Consider the following 15117-nt stretch of genomic DNA (forward strand, 5'->3'; position numbering starts at 1 on the left):
TCCAAGTGATACTGAGCGAGAGTCTAACTGGAATCTGTGGAAAGATGAAACGAATCAAGAAAGTTTTTCCAGATTCTTTTCCGAGATGACAAAACCCTCTCTCAGTTACTTCTCTCATTTTCTCCCCATCTTACTAACACACCTGCAGGGGCACAAGAGATGAGAATTCTTCATGTAAAATCCAACTTCAAGGAAAAAAAAATCTCTCAGAAACTTTATGATACATCATAAAGTCCCAAAGAACGCACAAGAAAACTCACAAAATCTTAAGACTATTTGCTTTTCCCCCTGAGATGCTGGCAGAAACATTTACCTCATCTTTGTTCCAGCCTTGATGCAATACTGTACACTGTCAATTACACGGAAATGTCTCCAGTTTCCAACAGCGAAGGGCTCAGGCTGTGCAAGGCCAGAGGCGGGCGTTGCTTTGTGGCACACACAGCTGAGCTCAGCGCGGTCAGTCCTAGGATGCTGGATGAGAGCTAAGGGAAATAACCCAGCCGGACGGCTCAGCACTTGCCCTGCATGAGATGGGGCTGGTAGCAAACACGTAAGATGACAGCCCACAAGGGGGGTCCCCAACCAGGCACCAGCACTCAGGCTATCACAATAGGAAAAACAAACAAACTGAAGAAAACATGATGCGTTACCCATGTTCTTCTAGGCAAGCAATTTACCAAAACTACACAATACATTAAGGGTCGAGCAGAAGCAGAACAATTCTGCTATCCAGTGCAAAAGCACTCTTGCTGTCATATCTCCTCAGAGTCCCACATCCAGCTCCAATCATTCCCCTCCTCCTTTCCTCCGTTGCTTCATGTGTTGAGGACAGATGGTAGATAGAGCTACGCCATGGTATTTATATACAGGCTTTAAAAGACTTACAAAGTACAGAAACTGACGTAGTGCAGTGTCTTTTTTGTAGCTTTGCAAATTTCCTAACAAATTACTCTGGGAGATTTAATGGTTAAGCAATTCAGTAGGGGCATTAAGCACACTTCCGAAAATAAGACCTGATCAGAAGATCACAAGTACGCTTTTCTTCATTTATGTACTGCAACTTCATCCATTAGAACTCCAAATAAGAGCTAAAAGACCACAGGAATAATACCAAAAGCACAGAGACACAAACAGGCATGTTTTTAAGCTGCCTTTAACTCTTACTTATTAGGCAGCAGGGAGCTCTTAGTTACTAAAGCAAAACTAACTGCAGCAGAACAAGGATACATTCTTCCATCCTGGTCTGCCTGGGACACCTTGCCTACAGCAAACATTTTCAATTACATGAGTCTGGCATCCTTTTTTGCGCTTTTAAGAAGCTAAAGCTCTAGATATGCTGTCTTTCCTTTGAAGTATTTGAATGCTCATACTACTGCCTCACCACAGAGTCTGAGAAGCGTTAAGTGTACAGCCTGGCTTAGAGAGCTGTTAATTTAAAACAGAGCTGCGTAACTCTCATGGTTTGTTTAAAGCAAACAAAGAAAACATCCCTCTGTTGAGAATCACTCAAAAATTTTTTTAGTATTAGGATCAGGTTACTCACTGGAAAGCAGCATGAAGTAGTAAGAAAATAAGATTTATGCGGGGGAAAAAAAAAAAAAGAAAAAAGACCAAAATCATAATACAAGTAGGTAATTTATTTTTTTTCCAAAATAAGACTAGTTTGTCAATGGGATGAACTCTTAAAGAAAGTAAAAAAAGCCCTCAAGAACTCAAGTATACCATCACTACATGTGTGTGTGTGTATCAAAAAATTTTAAAAGAATTTAGAGCCGTTTCCTCATCAGCTGTTATCACTCAGCTATAAGAATAAACCTTTCCACCACAGGTTATTTATGAATGTCATATGTATCTGCTGTCATATAGCACTATACATTTGGGAAGAAATGGAGGTGTGCAGCAATTTTTACAGCAAATGACAATCCAGTAATTGACAGTTAAATTAAACTGACAATTAAATTATATTTAAGGAACTGAAAAGAAATGAGTTTTTTTCCTACTCCCTAACTTACCATACAGTCATCACAGATGTTGTTATAAAGTGTTGTTACAAATAGAAAAAACAAACAAACAAAAAAAAGAGTAATTTTCTTTTTGACTCTATCCCTTTGACAAAACGGAATACATGCTATGTCATGGCTTTCAGAGTATTTTTAGCTTAAAAAAAGATTTCCATTTTAGGTCATTACAGCCAAAGAGCACTGCTGATAAATAAAATCAGTTTTGTTATCAACCAGAGAAAGCTCAACTCCTTGCTGCTCTGGTAATTAATTTTTCATCATTTATTTCATGTGTCCAGAAGGGGTAGAAAGATCTTTTCCTGGATATTTTTCCATTTAGAGTCCTAAATAATTTTAAAAGTTTCATCTATCAGTCAAGTTGAACTCTGCTCTAACAGCAGCAAAACTTGTATCCACACAAGTGGCTAATCAGTTTAGAAGTGTTTAGAATGAAAGCGTTTGCATAAGCTTTTGTATTTAACTGCATCAATGTAAAAACTGACTTAAAGTGGAACGTCACATATGCTTAGACAAGGCTTGGCTATGATAAGCTGAATTTGGACACAGCAAAGCTGGTGAAATGCATTTATAATAATGTTATCCAATTTAACTAAATATATTTTGACCTAGCTACATTAAATACCTATATAAGACCTCATTTTCTTCAGGGAGAAGATGGGGATTAATTGGTAAATTAGCTATAATCACATATTATAGGAGATGAACTGCTAGTTCATCCCTAGCAAAAAAAAAAAAAAAAAAAAAATCACTAAAATAAAAATTTTCTCCCACTTTTTACTCAGCACTAAGGATCAAGATTTGCTGTTTAAAAGGAGAAAGGAACACTACTACATGTTACATTCAAAATCAAAATACAGATCTGAGAAGCTGAACATGTTGCTTCAAGAAGTTAGCAGCTCCCTGCTTCAAAGTTTTGAAATTAGGCTTACACAATGCAAAGCTCCAATGACGGAAAGATTGCGCTGACAGTTATTAACTAGTAAGAGAATAAGGGAACAAGCAACAGAGCAACACACAAAAAGTCGAGGAGATTGAAAGTAAAAGCGGATTTTGGTCACAAGAGGTCCTTTGATTTGTCCTTTTCTCCAGCTAAGAGACACAATAAAAAAAGAAAAGAACTCAACATAAGGAGAGACAATAAAGGGCCAGCCTGTTTTGGCTTCTCTTCCCATTCCTTAAATACATATCTATATAAACTTACAAGCAAATAAACATTTCTCTTTGCTTCAACTGCCACCCACTGGAAAAGGAAAGCAACATTAATTCCAATTGCAATACCCTAAATAGGTCAGAAACCAATCTGACAGATATTGGTAGAGATTACATTAAAGCTCTGGAATTGCCTTGAAAACCTTAGTGGCACTGCTAGAAATAATAAAGCTTGCAAATTCAACTGAAACAGAAAACAGAATAAAGCAATAAGCCAGACTCCACTTCCTCTCCCTGCCCCAGCCAGCGGGCTTTTGGGTTATATTGCAAAAGTTTTGGAGAGAGATGGAGTCGGCGAGGATGAAGTGAGAGTAACGGGTCTGGCAGCAGCCCCCTGACAAACCTGGTGCAACAAGGATGAGCAGCATTGTGTAGCCCGGCAGTTCTCATCGCTCGGCGCTGTGCTGCTCCTGCTGCACTCCAGGTCCATCTCTATACTCATGTTGCTGCTCTCTCTCATGCTTGCGCTTGCCTTACAACAGTAATCCATCAACTACCTTGCCTAAATGGCAGCGTCGGCACTCCAGCTTTGCCTCATCCACAACCCACATACTCCCTTCAATGGACACACAGGTGTCTGTGGTGCAGGAAGTTGGTGTTGCAGATCCAACAACTTAATATTTTCAGTAACAGAGCAATGCGGAAAGGCTTGCTGAAAAAACAGTATAGGCTGCAACAGAGCATTATTGTCCACTTCAGATGAAACTTGTTCTAACTTTAGATAAAATAAACATACACTTGCACCAAAAGTGCTAACCTAGGATAGCAATATGAGGTATTTGCATACAAAAGCATGCTCGTCAGATGCAATGACAGCAGTATAACAGCATGTTGCAGAAATGCAACAAAACTCACCACTAACTGGAACAGCCTGTCCTGCAGACGTGCAATTCTGGTGAACCTGCACTGAGGCTGAGATGGCTCAGCCAGGGTAGTCAGCAATCACAGCTGAGACCATTGGGCAAGCAAACCTGAATGATGCAGACACGCCCTGACTTCCTGGGGAAAAAAACAACCTCTATTAAAATAAGAACAAATAATTGGGGAGAATTAGATTCCAGAGAACCTTCCATATTTAAAATATTCTCAAGTGTATATGCAATGAAGCAAGTTTTGCCAACAGAATAGCTACTCTGCAATTATGGATGAGCTGAGAGGTATAAATTGATTGCAGATTCCATCACTGTAAGGGTCTAAGGAAACTGGAGAAAGCCTAAGAACCTAATACAAGCTCTGTGGGGATTAACAGAAAGACCTATAAATCCTTTGGTCCAAATCACATGTTTCTTCAAAAAGGCTTGTAGGAAAAAAAAAAAATCTCTACCAGGAAAAAATATCTGGCAACATCCCCTCATGAAATTGCACTTCTGCTGTGGTAAAGGTGAGGAGTCCCACGGTGGAACAACTTCACTGGACTTCCACCACCAAAAGGATGCTTCTTTCACAGGGCAGAGTCGGGGCCAAGATACCTGCCAAAGTTGTAACAGTGCTTCAAGCTGTATCTCCCTGCTCTCTGGTTCTCTGACTGAATTTTTTCGAGGCAGGACACAAGTGCTGTCTACTTGACCCCTCCCTGGTTTTACCTGTCCTTCCATAACTGTTGTGCTAGGTTTGAAGGAACTAGGTAACTGGGGATGCTGGAGTCTCCTTTTTAGCTGAGAGAATGGGAGAAGACATGTTTGAGTGCCAATGGCTCACTGCATTCAGATCAAAGCAAAACTGGATGCATTTTAGCTCTTAAATTACCTGGAAGAGTTTAGGTCCATATTAAGAAGCTCTTGCCCCTGGGATGCTGCTTCTTAGATAAACTTGTCAAACAGAAATCGTAAGTGTCAGCTCCTATCAGTTATCGAGGAACACAAGCAAATGTAATATGAGAGAGCTTGCATGATTTCCCGACAGACAAATCTGCCCTGGATATTTGGCAATCAGCATCCCCAAGTCATTAGTAAGAATATTTGAGTTCAGTGAAGGCCATAGTCATCGGCCAACAGACACATAAGGAAACAGCTAAACTCTTGTTGAGCAATTCACAGCTCAGCACGAACGCAGCACTAACGGACCAGCACACTGGATGTGAAGAAATGTAATCATTGCTCAGTGAGTGCAAGAACCAGTCTATTAGAAAAAAAAAAAAAAGTCTCTTTCAAAAAAAATTAATTATTATCTATCAATACTGAAAGCATTTATAATCAAATCTACTCCTTCACATGCAAAGATAATTATATGACTAAGGGTTTCAGATCCTATTTTTTGATTTAATCTATAAAAGGAACAGAGTTCGTTATCAAAATGAAAGATCCTGGCAGCACCTACTTGATGCAAGACAGCCATCTGTGCTCTTACAGGAATACACATTAAATACGTCTTTTTTTAAATAAGCAAGAATAAATCTTACTTTCACATGAGTTTTTCAGTAAAATATTCTATTCTGACATACAACGGTGTTTTTTAGCAAGTGAAGTATTTTCTCCAGTTCAACAGGCACTAACAAAATCAGTAAGGTACAAAATACTCATTTTGGCTACATAGTCACACCAGCAAAACAGAGTCACCCAGAGGCATTACAAAACATAAAAAATCTTGAGATAAAACGTACGGGGCAGTCAGTGTCATATTTCAAACATGACAGTCTTTCAAAGTTATTGCACTATGTCTATTCATCTTAATTTTCCTTGAGAATACAAGTTAAGAGCATATAATGGGCCCTACTTGCTACTGGCTGGGCTGTATCTTCTAAATTCCTACCAAATTTTCACACAGAAGGCTTTTTGAAAAGGAGAGACTGTTCCTTTCAAGAAAGAAATAGAAGAAATACAAGTCTTTCGTTCAAACAAGAACCAAATACAGTCTCCGCCTAGAAAAGCACAGTTCAGCCATCGAGCAATGTGTTAGCAATAGCTCAGCTCCACTGTCTTTGTACTCACTGGGGAATTTCCCAGAAAAAGGCAGGCTGCAGAAGCCAAGCTTAACCTTGAGTTTGGCTGCTAAACAGTTTCAATCATCTTTTCAAGTACCTATCTACATGTTCATACATCTAAATCTTAAAAAAATCTGGCTATAAGTTAAAAAAAAAAAAAGGTTTACTATCAGAAAGACAAATCTGGTATCACAAGAAAAATCCTTCCCTTAAGGTGTTCCTTGTATTGAATATTGATACACTGAAGTAAATTAGACATCATTGGTATGATAAGGAACAAAGTGGTACTGACTAAACACTCAGATTTCACGAGTTCGTTAGGCAGAAAAAACACAGAAAAGCTTAAACTGCACTTCCTCAAGAAACCAGAGAATAGGATAAAGAATCGAATATACAAACAAGGATTTTATTAGATCTCTAATAAATAGGTGTTGATGGGGGGGAAATATTTTCAAACACTCAGAAAGTAATGCCAGAGTGCTAAAAAACCATGCATTTTTCTCTCTCTCTCTCATCATTACAAATTTGTCACCCAACAAACAACTAGGCTAAACCAACACAGCTCTAGGCTTTCAGCTCCAAATCAGTAGCATGCATGACTTCATAGCTCAGGGGCGGGGAAAAAAGCTGAAGTTTAGATTTACTGCATATGTTTCAAGATACACTGCATTTATAGTGGGTAGCCAGGATTAAACCAAGTCTATAAATACTTAAATCATTTATGAGCCTGCAAAAGGCTAAACATAATGTGAATCAAAGCCACTCATGCGCAGACGTACACCTCATTTTAGACGTTTTCAGCCATCCAGGAGATGAGAAACAAGATACTAATTCAGACAACTCCTCCGAGCCCAGTGCAGTGGAAAAGATGTCAACCCACATGAACCTTTTCAAAAAAAGAGGGACACCCTTACTAAGCTGTTTGGGAAGAGCTTGTTTTAGTAGGGTCTCTTTGCCACAGACACATTCAATGCCAACTGCAATGATACCTTGACCTATTAACCAGTCTCCTAGGAGCTATCCCAACTCCACTCTCACTACCAATGGGTAAAAGTGAAACCACTTGGTTACATTTCAACCAAACAAGACCATAGGTTGCTCATAGCTCTAAGGAAAAGTATTAGGAATAGCAGGATAGGAATACACGTTCCATATCTGGTTTGTTCTCAAAAGTGGGTAGCACCTTGGAATTCAAAATAATCTGGTTCTGGGGCATACAGAGAGATGCTGCTTTTTTTTTTTTTTTTTGATAAATTTGAGGGTTTGCTGATCAAGTTGGAGGAGACAGCAAGCACACACACTCCTCCCTTAGCAGCCAGGCAGGTATCATACAAGGCTTAAAAGCTTAACGTGCATCAGTTTAATGAAGTTATCTGTGATGGTCACTCCCAGACTTTATGGATCATGATTATTAACATATGAATATCCATTCTTGGTATCAGTGTTACTTGTAATAAGAGAGTCTGGTGTAGATCAGACCAAAAATAAGTCTTGCACCACTCCTGCTAAGGACAAATTTGTGATGTCCCCAGTACTCCTGGGCCTGATCTCTCATTTCTCTATTTTTCCTGGCGTCTCTGGTAACAGGAGCAGCACACTGGTACAGCTTCCAGTCATAGAGGCAGTATGCATAATCTAGGTGGCCCTATAGAGCTAAAGGCAGTACACCACTTCCTACATAGCAGACTTTTGCAAAATTACTCAAGTATCATAAAAAACTAAAGGGAAAACAACTCTCTACAGGTAAACATAACTGCCTTTGAAATGAGAACATAACACAAGCCATTTCAGCATTATTTCACCACGGCTGTAAAGAGCTTCCCCGGGCTCATCTCTCTTAATTGCATCTTTGCAAAGCACAGCCAAGCGGATGTGGAATGATTACTTTTAATGTGCTACCCAAATAGCTCTGAATGGGCACAGGCAGTTTGCCCCCTTTCCCTGTTCCTCCTCATTGTCCTTTGGCTCCATATAGAGCTCTACAGAACCAAATTCTGCACTCAGGTTACACAGGAAAAGGAAGATTCAGAGAAAGATGACAAGTTTTGTCATGTAGCTAGGAAAACAGTTAAAACAACTACTGGAACACAAACTGCTTTGGTACTTTTTAGGCAACTTTTGGACATAACCCGATAACCCAGATGGAGAAGCTGCATTTAATGCAAGGATAATTCCAGAGTAAAAATCATATTACCTTTCTCAGCAGTGGATGATTAACAAAGGAATTCAGTTCCTAATGAAGTCAGCCAGCCCCCAGACTCCACTGGTAAATCCCTTCTTGTCATCTTTCACATTCAGGTCTGACTCATCTGCAACAACTATTTCAATCCCTAGCCTATTCCTTTTTTCCTCCACTCTTTTTATGGTAGGTTAAGTATACACTTAATAAATGTAATGAAAGGGATGGTGGACTACAGATACATAATGCATTTGGACTGCAGCATGAAGAGACACACCTGAGTTAGCTTCAGGGAACTTAAATACCTGTGTCAACGAAGCCAGTACAGGTGCATACCTCAGTGCTGGCTAACTCCTGTAAGTATTTACACGGTACAGTCCACACTGAGGCTTGTGCCACAGCAGCTTCACTGCAGATTAGCTGGACTGAAGTGAACTTTGATACCTCCACACGCGCTACGGTCCACCTCCAGTCCCAGCGCAGCTCCAAAGCGAGAGGTGATGAAGGGGCTCCTCTTTTCGGGAGCAGCAGCCAGAGCTGAGCTCCAACTCCAGACTGACAACGCATCCACAGGGCAGAGGATCTGTGCCTCTGCAGAGAGGCAGGGTGACAGTGAAGTCCTTCAAACGGAAACAAGGATGGATAGCTAATTGAAACTACTAGGCCCTGAAGTACTCAATTTGACATGAACTTTAATTGTAATTACTCTGGCTTTTAGACATCAAAATAGACTCAGAGGCCTGAAAGCTTCTATGCTTTTCCCAGGAAATCAGTTATTTTAATAAAAGATGTCATCTTTTCAGGTTTTATCGTTATTTCCTTGATCTATAAAGCATCAAACAGCCAAGTTCTCTTTGAGAGATTCTTCTAAAGATTCCTCTTTAACAAAAGTAGCTACAAAATTTCCTTCTAGTTTAGAAATAGTTTCTAGCTTAAAAATAATGCATTCTTTACAGAGTATCTTTTCAACTACGCTGTGTGATCAAAAAGTCAGAATTATTATGCTATTTCACTGTTCCATTCAATAAGAAAATTATGACCCTACTGTATAATTATGCCTAATGAAAAGGCGGGTTATAATTCATGAAATACAAAAATGGAAAAAAACTCTGAGAATGAGCTCTTGTCTGGTGAGAATAATACGAGCATCTTCCTGATCAATTATCTCACACACATTCACCAAACAGAATTACCTTACGACAGACTCATTAACCACACATACATCATAGCTGTGTAACAGAGCATAGCCTCCTATACGTTTGTATCAGCCACTGAGTGGCAGCAATTCCTTCATACCTAAATCTGAATTATGAGATGCAGGATGAAAATTTCAAAGTATTGCTAACTCTTAACTATTTTATGCTACCTCTAAATTCTTTTATGTTTAGCATTACATGCAACCGTACACATAACGCCTAGTGAAATACCTTTTTATGTGTTTCAATTTTTAAAGTGTCAAAGTTTCAAAAATTATGTACTTTATTCTGATAATCATACTTCCTTATAAGTTTGCTATATTCAATTTTACAAAAAGATAACTCAGTAAAACTATGTGGATCAAGGAAATTGAAAATGCCAGCATTTAATCATTTTGTAAACTAAAGCACAGACGTGTATTTTATTATGAAACCCAAGGTGAGGGTGAGAAATCTAAAAAAAAAGTTAAAAAAGAAGTATAAATCTATGTTTTGCAGCCTTATGTTTGCTTCTTTCCTCAGTATTTTCAGGCTTCCATAGTAGATTTCAGTCACCTCAAGACACTATCAGTCCAAAACCAAATATCTAACTTTTAAATACAGTCATTTTCAGGAACTAAAATAAACAGGAAATGCTGCATGTACACTTCTTAAAAGAGACATTTATGAATTATTGCTTAACCACTTAAGAAGCACTTCATAGTCTCTTGTTCAGAAAGCTATATTGGTTATACTTGGTTATAGCTTCCTATTTGATCAATACAATGCTGCATGGCATTATTTGATAGATGGAAAGCCAAAGAGGTTATTTGCTGGCTTATTACACTGTTAATAGACTAATGACTGTACGAGGCCAAGGCCCAAATAAGATTTAAACAAAACTAAACACACAACAAGTGCATTCAGGATTTTGATGCAGACTACTTGTAGAGATGTAAAATGTTGTACTTCAGGCTTTAAACAAGTCTCTAAAACTAGGAAAAGATCTAGCATGAGAACGGATTATCCCAGACCTGCCTTCTCTGCAGACTCGCTCTGTCCTTGGAAGCATCCGACTGTCAAAAGACGGGATACAGGGCAGTATCATCCTTGCACATGAACCTCCTGCAAGAGCCCCTGCGTCCAGACCAACACCCTGCTCTGCGCTACTTGAATAGTCCAGAAGTGAAGTGGTGCAACAGTCAGAGCCCACGAGTAAACAGATGTCAGACGTAACCACAGATTGCCGTAATCCAATTATTTTAATATTTCATACCCTACCGCAAATGGGGAATTCTCTAGCGATGAGCTGAAAATTGGTTTTTAGGAGATGCACGCCTGGCAGGGACACAAAAGCAACAGGCATTCCTACTCCTTCATGTCTTATTGTCTGCCGCCATTCAGCTGGAAAGCTGACCCTTTGAAAGATCACAGGTTTTATCGGCTTCAAGCTCCCTGTCCTACGGGAGGCAGGAACAGAGGATCAACGCGGATGGGGGGGTGGGGGGGGTGGGGGGCGAAAAAGAAGTTGGTATTCCCAAACTCGGCGTTTCTGCTACGAGGAAACTCCGTGTTTCTGCAAAGGACCAGGGGGCTCCGGTTACCCCTCAGCCGGGGCGCAGCACGCTCCCTCCCGCCCCTCCGCCCGCAGCCTGACAGACTTTCCCCGCTCAAGATCGCGCTTCCCCGCGGACCGAACGAGCCGGCCCCGTCCCGAGCACCCCCGGGCTGGGCGGCGGGGAGGTTTCGGTGGACAAAGCCCGCGGCCGGGCTGGCCCCGGGGCTCCCACCGCAGCCCCCCGCCCCGGGGCGCGCAGCCCAACATGGTGGCGCGCCTGAGGAGGAGGAAGCCCCGCAGAAGCCGGCGCCCCGCTGCCGGAGGCAACCCCACCGACTCTCGCCCCACAGCCCCGCCGGCAAGCACTGCCCGACCCGCCGGGACACACGCCGAAGCGGCGGGCTGAGCACCCCTGTCCCCGCCGGGAGCCCCACGGAAGCCGGCCGGGCCGGAGGGAACCGGAGCCCGTGTCGCTTCCTCATTCACCCCGCGCCAGGCGGGGCAGGAACTGCCGAGCAGAGGGAGCCCCGCGCCCGGGGCAGGTACCGGCACTCACCCGCTTCCAGGGAGCCGTCGGGGGACCGTGGCCACCGCCGAGTTCCGGGCGCTGTCCCGAGAGTGAGTGAGGGAGCGAGGGAGCTAGTAGGTCCCCGCCGCCACCACGGCCCAGCCCGGCGCTCCCCGCCCGGCGCTCCCCGCTCCCCGCTCCCCGCCCCACGCTCCGCCCATGGGCCCCGCGCTCACCTGCCGCCCCCGCCCCCACTGTGCCGGCCCCACCCCGGAGGCGGCAGCGCTGCCCGCGGCCCCTGAGGGGAGATGGCGGCTGGCGGCCACCCGTCCTTCAGCTCCCTCAGCCGCCCGGGGCGGCCCCTTTACCTCCCTCTTCGCTCCCCCTTCTCTCTCGTCGGAGGCGGCCGCGTGTGGTAAACGCCTCAGCCCCCGCCTCCGCGGTAGCCCGGGCAGCCCCGGGCTGGCCGGGCGCTAGCGTGCCGTACCGAGCCGTGCTGTACCTTGGCGGGCGGTTTGGCCGAAGGGCCCTTGGCGCGACGCCGAGGTGGAGAGGCTGCGGCCAGAGCGGTGTTGGTGCTGAGGGCGCTGGGCCACGTTTGAGACGAGGAAATGATTTTTTAGGGTTTTGGATTTATTTGGTTTTTGGTTTTTTTTGGTCTACTGGTCACTGAGATGCGAAGAGCATCTGGGTTTGAGGGGCCAGAGCTTGGCCGGCAAGTGCTCTGAGCGTGGCCCTACCCAGCAGCCAGCAGCACTCGGGTTTCTTCACCCCTCAGGTTTCCTCACCCCTTTACCACACGTTCTGTTGCAGGCTTTCATTTAAAACGTTCTTTGGTGACTTAAAAGCCATGGGTGTTGTTTTAATAATGGGGCCAAAGCTGTGTAGGCTGTAGCTCTGCGAGCACTGCCGATACCTCAGTGACTTTACCACAGAGATGGCCCTCGCTGATGTGCCTGAAGTTAGAGGCCTTCACAGGGCTTTCAGGGTCCTGGCTGGGGCTCTCCCCCAGTTTGTATTCTGCTCTGAGTAATGGGGCTTGGTTTTTCTTGAAGTCGTCTACAATCATCAGTGTTAAAATGGGATGTTTTAGGGGTGGGTTGCAGCACTGGAATGTGTGAAGTGTAAGAACCAGAGGAAACACTGCCATGCTCCTGTTGGACTCCAACAAGCCGACCTTTGTCATCATTTTTTAACTCACACAGGTCAGGTGTAATTACTTTCATGTTTTCATCTGAAACGATCTCATTCTGCCCTAGCTGAAAAGAGCAATGAAACTCCCAGTGTTTTTTTTTTGTGACGCTGCGGTAACTGCGGGTATTTCTCCAGGCAGCTGCCAGGCCGTGGTGTGCAGCCAGGGGTGTCGGAGCGTTGCTGGGGGCTGTCACCCAGCTGGTGGATGGCTGCAGAGTCATCTCTAAAAAACCAGATTCCACCTGTGTGGTGTCCAGCTTCTTTCCGGAGTGTTTCACGTGATATTCATAAGGTAATATGGAAGTCTCAGTTGTTCTGTCTGACACCGAATCTAAAAGGCTATAATACACGTATAAATCAGCCTTGTCAATAGTTTATTTATATAGAGAGAGTTTAATTTAAAGTAATTTATTTTAAAACAAAATTACCACCAGCTGAGAGCTTTAGTGGAGATAATGATAATCACAGTTTGGGTTAAAGCAATAGAGCAGAGTCATCTTGGGTTATTTCTTTTTTACTTCTGCTGCTAATTAAAATACGTAGTATTTTGCACAGATACATGTTTTTATGTATGTTTAAATGTATTTTTTTTTAATTGAAAAATATAAATAATACTTTCCTGCTTTGGGACAGAATATCATCTGATTAACTGTAATGCTATAATCAATTGTATGAGGACCCTCATTACGTAGATTGCTGTTAGGCTAAAATCTGAGGAACTTTATATGCATGAGCAATTAATGAATCTTGTGTTATAGAAGCAAAACTAAAACTAGTTTGAATGAGAGAGGAAAAAGCAGAAGCTAACTGTGGACAAGCAGTTTTCCTCATTTCAATGCTTCCAGTGAAGTTTGGCAAAACAGAAAGTGCTTTAAAATGCATTTCATTTAATTTCATGTTCTTTGGGTATTTAATGGAGTGTAAGTGGTCAGAGAGAGTCCATTTTGGTTTATGACTTTACCATATAATGTTGCAGCAAGCCATTTGTTAACTACCGTTGCATTTCAATTATTTAGGGCATCACTTTAGTCCATGTTTTTCTGAAACAAATAGTGTTTTCTCATTTGGGCTGTGAAAATTTTGCAAGGGCTAAAGAGATTTGTGTCTTATGCCTTTGTTCAGTCAGTCGATGGGTTCAACTTGAATTAGGACCGAGTAAAGATGTAAAAAATTGACCCACAGGAAATAAAATGGAGGATCTTTCCAACTAATACAGAAACATGGCTTTAGAAACTTGAGGTGTTTCTTGGTACTGAAACTTTCTTGCTGACTGATTATTTTCTCTAATTTGCTTTTAAAACTCAGCAGTGCAATATGCGTGGTAATGCTCTTACAGCTGGAGATTGTCTTTCATCAGAACAGATTCTAATGCAGCTCAGAAGGCTTTATTAACACGTTTTCCAGGCACTGGAGTTGAGAAGGGGATGAAAATCAGTTCTTACTGAACAGCCTTTAGCAGTGGTAAGGCATGCTAGATTTCATTGAGATTACAGGGTAACTATTGGAAAATAAAAGGTAAATCACAAAAACAGGGATGTGGAGAGGGACAGGGGCATGGGGATGTGGGCACTACTGCCTGTGATCCATTTTTCTCAAATGTGTATTTAGATACTTTGTTTTAAACTAACACGCGACTGTTCTTCTTACATTTCATCTCTCAAGTAGCTGGATAGGCCCAATACCTCCCAAACCCAAGGTAAAGCACTGCTTTGCTAGGGGAAAACTTTGGGGAGGTGATGAACTACCAGGGTCTCCTGCAGCTGCATGTTCTTTTGAATTTTCCCATCTAGAAAACCTGCTTTGCCAGGGGCCACTTAATTTTTGCCATATGACATTATGATGGTACGGGTGATGTGACTTAGAGCACTTTCATGTGCATATATTTAAAAAAAGTGAGGGAGAAAGTTTTCTGCAGCAAGTGTAAGTGAAAATTTTGTAGTGGAAGTTAAGTTGTTCGCTGAAGATTTCAGAGCTAGGCTGGTACAAGCGTGTAATCAGTTTGTGAGCTGAACCGCTCTATCTACAGTACCTGTAACCTTGAGCAAACAAACCTGATTTTAATTCTGATGGCAGATACCTCATTTATGCAAAGATGACTACTTATGCAGAAGTGTCATTTAAGAACAGAAAACAATCATGGCGGTTATTGCCAAGTTCTTTTTCACAGCCCTGCTTTGACTTAATTGGTCTCTCTTTCCCAAGACGAACCACCAAATGCCTGCTCTCGTTTCCTCTTTTCTGGTAGTAGTGGGGGTGTGAAAAGAAGAGTCTGGTGGTGATGGGAGTTTCCAGCCATTACCTTCTACATGCGTCTGTGGTCTGCTGTATAGATTCACTTTTTGAAGTGTTTTGA

General features: G+C 42.4%; 1 protein-coding gene across 3 annotated transcripts in view; it reads right to left on the reverse strand.

The window, feature by feature from the left end:
* PRKCD (protein kinase C delta) overlaps positions 1–11903 on the reverse strand; it is a 65613-nt gene extending 53710 nt beyond the window's left edge. For 2 of the 3 annotated variants that reach the window (XM_063348021.1, XM_063348023.1), the window contains exon 1: positions 11619–11769. The gene's annotated coding sequence lies outside the window, so the exon portion shown is untranslated. Of the gene's footprint in view, positions 1–11618; positions 11770–11806 lie in introns of those variants that run through there. The other variant, XM_063348022.1, reaches the window with a different exon arrangement.
* Between the last annotated feature and the right edge of the window lie 3214 nt (positions 11904–15117).

The sequence above is a fragment of the Chroicocephalus ridibundus genome, chromosome 10 (assembly GCF_963924245.1).
Source record: "Chroicocephalus ridibundus chromosome 10, bChrRid1.1, whole genome shotgun sequence".
In the NCBI taxonomy this organism is placed as follows: domain Eukaryota; kingdom Metazoa; phylum Chordata; class Aves; order Charadriiformes; family Laridae; genus Chroicocephalus; species Chroicocephalus ridibundus.